Genomic DNA, 9,034 nt, shown 5'->3' with positions numbered 1-9,034 from the left:
GATACTTCCAGAGGGTGGGAAATACATGATGGTACAGGCTTTTAGTCCCAGGATGCAGAGGCAGGTAGATCTCTACGAGTTCGAGGCCAGCCAGGTATACATAGTGAGTTCTAAAACAGGACTATATAGGGAGACCAAATATGGGCCCTTAATTGCATTTGCAAATTCTTTTCCTTGGGAGACACTATGTTCCTCGGGTTGACCTTTGTGATTCTTCCGCCTGCTTCAGCCTCCCTAATATGTGCCACAATGGCCAACCATATTGGCAAAATACTCTTACAAAAGGACTGGGGCTGTGACTCCTCAGTAGCAGAATGTGACTCAGTGGTAGAACGCAAGGGTTTGGCTCCTGGCAGTTCAAGAAAATATTTTACAAAATAACTTCAATCACATTAACTTGGGTCACTGGAAGCAGGCAAAAATACACGGGAATGAAGATCTCCGTGTCATCTCAGACTTGTACTCTTCCAGAGCAAAGTGCTGAATCAAAGGACATGGCCTCGCAGCTACAGAGCTGGGGGGAAATGGGGAGCGGGTACTGTGGCTTTTTCTACCCAGCATTCATTTTGCTCAATAGGAACCATCCCTCCCTCCCTCCTGGGCTTCCAGAGTTGCCAACGGTACCCTCTCAGTTCAAGAGCCAATCAGAGCATGGCATCTCTAGACCACAACTCAGAAATAGGCTTTCTTCTGCCTCCTGAATGCAGGGATTAAAGGCATACGCCACCAGGCCCCTTCCCCGACTAGCGTCTGGGATTGTTGGTGGAGATCTACCACTGATCCAGGACAGTCTGAGAAGAAAAGGCCAAGCCAGCAGGGAAGGGAGGGTGGAAAATCCTCCTAGGTGATTTCATTTTATAGACAACAAAGGCAGAAGGTAACAGGTTCCTGGGGCTCAGTGAAGAGAGGAAGGCTGTGGTTAGCTTCGCAAGCAGAAGGCCAGAGGAATGGGTCACTTATTAAACTTCTGGTTTCAAAAAGGAACTTTTGGTGACTGCCACAGGACTTGAAGACAGTGTTATGGGTCTGGGATCATTCAGAGACTCGCTAGTCTGACCATTAATAAATTTTAACAAAGAGGCTTTTATTCAGATACTGGGTCCTGGTCTTTATTTGCACGTTGGGATTCCCTAACACAGCGCCCAGCTACCTCAGTCAGGGGTTTATAAAGGCAAAGAATACAAAGTTACAATGTGTTCTGGCACAGGAGCAAAATAAGCTTGTTTATAGAAGCCTAAATAGTAGTAAAAAAAAAAAAATCTAAACCTTAACAGCCCTTAACATTTGGAGTTCTCATTTTGCTTTATAGTTTTCTTGAGCACAGACATTTTAAACTTTTAAACATAAAGTTAGCTGTCATCATAGCCTTAGCCAATCACAAAAGCAGGTCTGAGTCACGCAGTGGAGCTGACCAAAGTGAAAGAACTCTGTCAGTCCGGGGTGGCACCCGCAGCGCAGACCTTGGCCCCAGGACCTTACCCTATGACTACAGCCTCCTGGGGGAGGGTCAGTAGGCTAGGGAAGAGGAACTGGTTTGTACCATAGAGGGTGTGGTTATTTCTTTGTTTTGTTTTTAAGAGAGGGACTTGATCTAGGCTGGCCTAACTGCGATTTCCCTGCCTCCACCTCCTAACTGTGGGAATTATGTGTTATCACCACAGCAAGCTAAGAGGGTTTTACAGTAGGGAAGGGAGGTTATGCAGGCGCACAGGACTCCATGCGGTGAGTGGTTGTTGCATCATGAGGTGCATGTGTAGGGTAAAAGGTCCAGGCTCACTTCAGGGTTCAAAAACTCACCAAACCTTACCAATCCCTGTGCTCGAAATCCTACCAATCCCCTCCCTAGAAATCTCCACCTGGAAAACTCCACCTCCAAGAAACCCTGAATAAAGCTTGTCTCCTGCTTCATTCCCTGCTGGAGGCAGCTACCCTCTTGTATCTCTCCCAATAAATCTCTTGTGTGAGGTTTGCTGTGCAGTGTGACGTCGTGATGTCCTTGGTTACTGAATCCAGGATACCTTTCCCCTCAGAGCTATAACACATCATGAACCAATGGTGGATGATCTTGCACATTTAGAGGACGACCATTTATGACTGTCTACTCCCTAGCCCCAGGGAAAGTACAAACCAGTCATTGGTCAATACTAGAGGCTTAGCATGAGCTGAGTATGGTGGTACATACCTTTAAGCCCAGTGATCAGAAGGCAGAGGTAGGATTCCTCTAAGTTTAATGTGGGTCTACTTTCATGTAGCAATTCCTCTACAGCAAAGTATTCCTAACACACAGAAAGTAAACTTAGGAAGCCCAGGAAGATCCTGAAAGTTACAAGATTTATAAGGTTTGTTTCCAAGGTTATAAAAGCAGTAAACAGTTGCTGGAGAGAGAGGCTACTCTCCAAGCAGCCAAGCCAAGCACAACTTCCTTGAGTTATCCTGATGCCGGAGCAGCTTTTATGGAAATGTACCTGCCTTTAAGTCACTCATGCTCCCACAAGTGACCCCTCACACATATGTCTATAAGCAACTTCAGTAAATTTACAGGTTCAACAAACTAGACTTGGCTCAATCATTTTTTTAACCTGTCATTGTTATCCTTGTAGTGAGAATTTTGGTTTTGTTTTTTTTTTTTTTAAAGATTTATTTATTATTATATCTAAGTACACTGTAGCTGTCTACAGAAACACCAGAAGAGGGCGTCAGATCTCTTTACAGATGGTTGTAAGCCACCATGTGGTTGCTGGGATCTGAACTCAGGACCTTTGGAAGAGCAGTCAGTGCTCTTACCCGCTGAGCCATCTCTCCAGCCCCAGAATTTTGGTTTCTTAAAAACCCAGTTATGTGACTATGTTTATATTTTAATCCCAGGTGTGGGATAAGAGGCTACTTCACAGAAGGTGAAGGTGATCGCACTAGCAGGGGTGTGAGTTTTGCCAGCGGTAGATAGTTTAATTCTGGGGACTTTAGGGAGGGTATAAATTCGAGATCCCCAAGGGGGCCTGGGGAAAGCTGCTGCTCCAATTGCTTGCTGTTGTTGTGGTTTGAAGAGAAGTTGGGAGCTGGGTATGGTAGCGCACACCTGTAATCTCAGCACTTGGGAGGCAGAGGCAAGTGGATTTCTGAGTTTGAGGCCAGCCTGGTCTACAGAGTGAGTTCCAGGACAGCCAGGGCTACACAGAGAAACCCTGTCTTGAAAAACCAATAAATAAACAAACAAACAAATAAATAAATAATTTTTTTAAAATCTTTTTTTTTTCTCCTAGGATTCTCTTTCTAGCTTTAACACACACACACACTTTTTGGATTTGGGGTTTTGTTTTGTTTTGTTTTGTTTTGTTTTGTTTTGTTTTGTTTTCCGAGACAGGGTTTCTCTGTATATCCCTGGCTGTCCTGGAACTCACTCGGTATACCAGGCTAGCCTTGAACTCAGAAATCTGCCTGCCTCTGCCTCCTAGAGTGCTGGGATTACAGGCGTGCGCCACCACTGCCCGGCTACACACACACTTTTTAACATACACATTCTGTATAGGAGCAAAAACAAGATGTCTAGATGTTTTCCTTCCTGAGTATGGGTTAACACATGATTTTTAGTTGTCTCCATGTTCCTGCAAATGTCATGGTTTTGCTGCTTTTCATAGCTGGATCTTGTATACACAGATCCTGTTCTCTTGATTCCCTTTCTTGGCTGTCGTGACTACTGCAGTTATAAACATGGATGCTGAGTATCTCTGACATAGAGTATGTTGACATAGAGTCCTCCAGGAACCCCAAGTGGTGTAGCTGGGTCCTCAGGTAAATCTATTTCCAGTTGTTTGAGAAACCCCCACACTGGTTTCCATGGTGGCTGAACAGATTTACATCTCTACCAGCAGCGAGCAGAGCTTCCTGTTTCTCTGCTGCACAGCGGCATCTGTTGTGGTTTGTTTTCTTGGTGACAGCCTTTCTGCCTGGGGTGACACAGAATCTCAAAGCAGCTGTAATTGTATCCCAGGACAATTAAAGGTGGTGTGTATTTTCCCCTGTAGTTATTGGTCAGTTATACTTTTTCTGCTGAAAATTGTTCAGTTCATTAATTCACTGACTCAATGGTTTCTTTCACTGGTGTGAGGTCTGGTGATTATATCCTTTGCTACACAGAAACATTTTCAAATTTATTTTATTTACTTGTTTATTTGTTTCTTTTTAAAGATTTATTTATTTATATGAGTACATTCTTGCTGTGTTCAGACACACCAGAAAACAGTATCGGATGTCCATTACAGATGGTTGTGAGCCATCACGTGGTTGCTGGGAACTGAACTCAAGACCTTTGGAAGAACAGTCAGTGCTCTTAACTGTTGAGCCATCTCTTCAACCCCAAGGTAACTCTCCTAAAAAACATTTATTTGGGACTGACTTACAATTTCAGAGGTTCAATTCACTATCATCATGGTGGGAAGCAGAGCAGCATCTAGGCAGACATGGTGCTGGCTGGAGAAGGAGCTGAGAGTTCTACATCTTGATCCAATAGCAGTCAGGAAGTGAGAGTGTTTAAGACAGGGTTTCTCTGTGTAGCCGTGGTTGTCCTAGACCTCTCTGTGTAGACCAGGCTGGTCTCAAACTCATAGAGATCTGTTGCCTCTGCCTCCCAAGTGCTGGAATTAAAGGCGTGTACTACAGCCACCTGCTTCCATAAACCCTTTAATTTCACTTCCTTTGTCAATCCTCGGGGTGTTCCCATGCTGTTTTCAAAATGTCCTAGCTAGTGTTCATATCTTAGTTTAACCTATATTTTTCTCTAAGAAAATCAAAGTTTTAGGTCTTCTATGACAGTATTTGATCCATTTTGGATTGGTCCTTTCTTGGTTATGGCTCTGGGTGTGAAAATCTTTATGGTCACAGGATGGCTGTCTCGGTTCTGAGAATCACATCTACGCTCAATCACTGTTGTTCAGGTGAGAGAGTGCTGTCCATCCTACCAGCTGCTTCTGAGAAATGTGGATGACTCTGAACAACTGCTAAGTAGGTGCTGGACGCCGTGGAGCATGCGGGAAGCAGAGACAGGAGGTCACTCAAGATCTCTCAGAAAGATGAAGCAAGGGCTGACGAGACAGCTCTGGGGAAGGGCACCTGCCACCAAGTGGCAATGAACTTGAGCTTCCATATGGTGGACAGAGAACAGAATGGACTCTCACAAGTTGTTCCCTGCATGTACACACAGACACACACACACACAGAAAGGAAGGAAGGAAGGAAGGGAGAAAGAACTGCAAGCAAGCCTCTCTTCATGACCAGGCCACACCTGGTCACGTGACACCCTTAGACCTTCTCTATCAAGGCCTAGGGGAATTCCCGTTGCTGGCTTAAAGCGATTATTCTTGGCGCCAGATCGAAGAGCTCCGAGGTTTAGTAGCCACTGCAAACAGGGCAGAGAGGCCTGGGAAGGCATGTCAGCCACAGGCACCAGCCCCTCCAACCCCCTGCTTCCTGCTGCCCACCCTCCTGTGGACCCTTTCCACTTCCATTTCCACGTGTATTCTCTGCGGTTGACTCCGTGAACCCTGCAGGCTTTCTAGAGAATTCCCTCCTGTTTACAGAGCCATTACTTGTTGGCAGAGCGGGACTCTCCCACTTCTGTATGTGTCATGCCTGACCAGCACCATGTTCTGTTTACCTCACTGCCTGGACACGTCATGTGTCACTTGGCAGGGACATATCCCCAGAGACACACATTGGTAGCTAGCTGACAGTCAATATGTGAATGCCACAGAATGTACTTGTGCAAGCTAAGACAGCCACTCAGTCACTAGCTCACAGACTCTGAAGGCGGCCTCCACCAAAACACTGCTGTGCGGCACATCACTGTGCCCCTTCCCCACTGCACCTTGTGTGTGTGTGTGTGTGTGTGTGTGTGTGTGTGTAGTCCATGTTCGTGTGTGAGAGACCAGCGATTGATGTTAAGTTTCTTCCACAATCACTCTCCTTTTTATTATTATCATTATTTTATGTGATAGGGTTTCTCTATATATAGCCTTGGCTGTCTTGGAACTCATTATGTAAACCAGGCTTGGCTTGACACTCACAGAGATCTTTCTGCTTCTGCCTCCTGAATACTGGGATCAAATGCATGCACCACTACCACCCACTAGCCACTTAAAAAAAAAGATTTAATTTTTCATGTACACCAGAAGAAGGGTTCAGATCCTATTACAGGTGTGTTTGAACCACCAGGTAGTTGCTGGGAATTGAACTCTGGACCTCTTAACTGCTGAGCCATTTCTCCAGGCAGCCTCGTGTTTTTTGTTTGCTTTAGCATCTGTATGTTTATATACATGTGTGTGCAGGTGTCTGCAGAGGCCAGAAGAGGGTGTCAGATCTTCTGTGGCAGACCCAGGTGGTTGTGAGCTGCCTGGCATGGGTGTTAAGAGCTGAACTTGGCAAGAACTGCATTAAGTGAGGAGAGCTCTCCCTAGCCCTTTCTCTTTTGGGGACAAGCTCTCTCAGTAACTCTGGAGCTCACTAAGCCAGCTAGACAGTGAGCTGCCGGGACCCTCCTCTCTGCCTCCTTAGTGCTGGAATTACCCAGCACTGTGAATGAGTGTCTGAGAGCCGAGCTCAGGTCTGCTTGCTGGAGCAACAAGCAAGCGCCTTACCCATGGAGCCGGCTCGCCAGCCTATGACCACACTTTCAAACTTCTCCATCTTCATTTCTACAGTCGTCCCTTCGTCTTCCAGGAAGTTAGAGGGGGCCCAGGTACTGGTGCTATCAAGCTAGAGGTCTATCTGTGGCAGGCTGTACATTTGTCTGTCTATGGGGTATTGTACATATTTGTGAGCCTGGAAATGCTGGCATCTAAAACATCTCAGACAGAGAATAAACACAAGAGATTAAAAACAAAGACGGGATTGTGGGGTGTAGCTCAGTGGCAGAGCACTTACTTGAGGCCCTGGGTTTTTCCCCAGAATTGCCAAAACCAAACAAAATGCTTAACAGTGGAGTCAGACATGGAATAAAGCTTTTGAGTGACACAGCCTTTGAAACCATGTCTCCAGAGACATCTGAGTTCAGGACCACCTGTGTCGTGCAAGTACTTTAGAAGGTAGATGCCCTTCTTGATTATGCCAATCTTATTTAAAATCAGAAGTATAGGGGCTAGAGAGATGGCTCAGTGATTAAGAGCACTGACTGCTTGTCTGAAGGTCCTGAGTTCAAATTCCAGCAACCACATGATGGCCCACAACCATCTGTAATGAGATCTGACGCCCTCTTCTGGTGTATCTGAAGACAGCTACAGTGTACTTAGGTATAATAATACATAAATCTTAATAAAATAACATCAGAAGTCTCAGCTCACGAGAGAGAGAGAGAGAGAGAGAGAGAGAGAGAGAGAGAGAGAAAGAGAGAGAGAGAGAGAGAGAGAACACCACAGGAGTGGAGGGAGGCGGCCTGGGGTCCTGTCTGGGCCAAGGCCCATTGCATGCTCCTGGGTCAGCCTCTCTGACCCTTGACTTTCTGGGATCCTTCGGGAAGAGTGGGCGCTGCCGCCAGTGGGATGTTGGTTGGGATGGAGACACACAGGGAGGCAGAGCCAGTCACCATCTGACCCTCGAGAATGGAGCTTTACCTCACAGCCACACTCTCAGAACTGCCGCACTTGCCTTCTGCTCCTCTGAACATTTGTTTTTCTTCCGGCCCCTGCAGGACAGACAGACATGCTCTCTCTGTCTTGGCTTCTCTCCTAGCAAAGCGGGGCTGGGGGAGTCTCACAGAATGGGAACCATCAAGGTCCTATTCTTGGGTGTTGTGATCGTGCAGAGACTGAGTAACTTAGGCTGGCTTTGAACCCTCACGGCTCCTGCCAGGCTCTCTAAGCTGGGATAGAGGCCTGCTCCATACTAAGCTCCACTTCTTCTTAGCAGAGACTTGAGGCCTGGCTTTCAAGAGGTTGCAGACATACTTGTTCAAAAAAACCCAAAAACTGGGGGACCAGATAGTGCCCAGTCCATTGTCCTCCCCGAGTCACCCTGCTTGACATGGGGAAGTCTGACAAGCAGCTGCTCTCCTTCTAGCTAACAGCTCAACCTGAGGGAGCCTTTTTTAAAATGTATTTTATGTGAGTACACTGTAGCTGTCTTCAGACACACCAGAAGAGGGCATCAGATCCCATCAGAACCACCATGTGGTTGCTGGGAATTGAACTCAGGACCTCTGGAAGATCAGTTGGCTCTTTAACCACTGAACCATCTCTCCAGCCCCATTGGAGCTTTTATGTGGCTCCAAGTAAACGAACTATGGCTTCGGGAGACTGAGGAACCGGAGTCTGGTTTGAGAAGGCTAGACTGATTTTGTGACAGGCTTCAACCGTAATTGGCAGTTAAGGAGATGAGGCCTAAGTCTCTGTTTCCAAGAGCTGGGCAAGTCCAGGCCTCAGAAGCTGCCCCGCCACCTGGCCTCAGGCAAGGACAATGGGTCAGCAGCAGTTTCCAGACCTCCTCAGCAAATTCTGAGCCCCCACACCCTGGTAAAGGCATGTCCTTAGAGATGGACCCAACAGATTAACTTGGAGGTCACCTATCCCAGAACTGCCTAATGTACTTTAAATCAGGCCCTGCAAGCTCTCTTGGGTGTCTATTGTGGTAATGGGTGACCCCAGCATGACGGACTTCCACAGAATAGAACACTCTCTGCGTTTATATACTATTTGAGTCTGAGGTACTATTCTTCCTTGAATCATGGACCCTTACAGGTTCTTATTTTAATGTTGATGACCATATATAGATGGTGGCTACAATATGGAGAATTGTGGTTCCAGGGTAAGAGGCCATGCGTATGACTGCTGGTGCATTCCGAGCAAGGGTCTACAGACAGTGGGGGGAGAAGCAGGGCCTGGATCAAAAGCACATTTGTAGGCCATCTGGAGGAGCCTGGAGTCGTTTTTCTTTTATTCACTGTGTTTTCTTTTATTATTTTGGGCACAGGAAATGAAACTGGAAGCCTTGTCACTGAGCGACTTAGACTTGGCAATAACATGTCATGTTGGCTGCATTCTTCTCCTCT

The sequence above is a fragment of the Apodemus sylvaticus genome, chromosome 14, assembly GCF_947179515.1.
Source record: "Apodemus sylvaticus chromosome 14, mApoSyl1.1, whole genome shotgun sequence".
Classification (NCBI taxonomy): Eukaryota; Metazoa; Chordata; class Mammalia; order Rodentia; family Muridae; genus Apodemus; species Apodemus sylvaticus.
The sequence above is the reverse complement of the archived record's forward strand: the minus strand, read 5'-3'. Positions refer to the sequence as shown.